The following is a 596-nucleotide window of genomic DNA, read 5'->3' as shown; positions in this document are numbered from 1 at the left end:
TTTCCAAAACCAAGACAGTATGTTTTATCCTGGTTGGACTCTCAACACACAGTTTCAAAAACCCCTCTTGGATGCACTTAGGAAATTCCACCCATCTAAGCTTTTTGTATTAAGGAAGTTTCCTTTAATACTGGGAAAGATAAATTCCCCCAATGTGATGACCCTATTGATTCTGTACCTTTTCATAATTTGACTGATACCTATTCCTCCATCTCTCATTGGCTACTGGGGAATCAGTAGTTTAATCTTATCAGCACAATTGCACCTTTCTCATTTTTATGCTCAACCTAAATTGCCTCTATGAATGAGCCCTCTAGTATGTTCCCTCCAAGTACTTGACTTTCTCCCCTATCAACAGTGCAACCTCTCCAACTCTTTTAGCCTGCCTCATTCTGAAACAGATTGAACAGCTTGCTGAACCTGAATCCATCATTATATATTTTCTAATCTTTTTTGCATCATAATTTAAAAATGCACCACAGGAATTTACTTTGTTTAATATAGGATCACAGGCAATGCAAACAAAAAGAAAAGGAAATAATCAAGATGGGGAAAGGAAAGAGTATGCACTAAAGAGGATGAAAAAAAAACACAAA

Source organism: Mobula birostris, chromosome 6 (genome assembly GCF_030028105.1).
Source record: "Mobula birostris isolate sMobBir1 chromosome 6, sMobBir1.hap1, whole genome shotgun sequence".
Lineage (NCBI taxonomy): Eukaryota > Metazoa > Chordata > Chondrichthyes > Myliobatiformes > Myliobatidae > Mobula > Mobula birostris.
Note: the sequence above shows the minus strand (reverse complement) of the source record.